The following is a 459-nucleotide window of genomic DNA, read 5'->3' as shown; positions in this document are numbered from 1 at the left end:
TTCTCACTGAAGAATGCAGTGCAGTCATTCTGAAAAGCTTACTAGAAAAGCTTCAAGATCCAGGAAGCTTTATGATACCATGCACATTAGAAGGTGCTTGCACCAAGACAGCCCTATGTGATCTTGGAGCAAGCATCAATCTAATACCCGCGTCCACTATCAGAAAGCTTGGGTTGACTGGAGAAGTCAAACCAACCCGGATATGCCTCCAACTTGCTGATGGCTCTATTAAATATCCATCAGGCATAATAGAGGACATGATTGTCAAGGTTGGGCCATTTGCCTTTCCAACTAACTTTGTGGTGCTGGAAATGGAGGAGCACAAGAGTGCAACTCTCATTCTAGGAAGACCTTTCCTAGCAACTGGACGAACTCTCATTGATGTACAAAAAGGGGAAGTAACCCTGAGAGTCAATGAGGATGAGTTCAAGTTGAATGCTGTAAAAGCTATGCAGCATC

The sequence above is a fragment of the Arachis duranensis genome, chromosome 6 (genome assembly GCF_000817695.3).
Source record: "Arachis duranensis cultivar V14167 chromosome 6, aradu.V14167.gnm2.J7QH, whole genome shotgun sequence".
Taxonomy (NCBI): Eukaryota; Viridiplantae; Streptophyta; class Magnoliopsida; order Fabales; family Fabaceae; genus Arachis; species Arachis duranensis.
Note: the sequence above shows the minus strand (reverse complement) of the source record.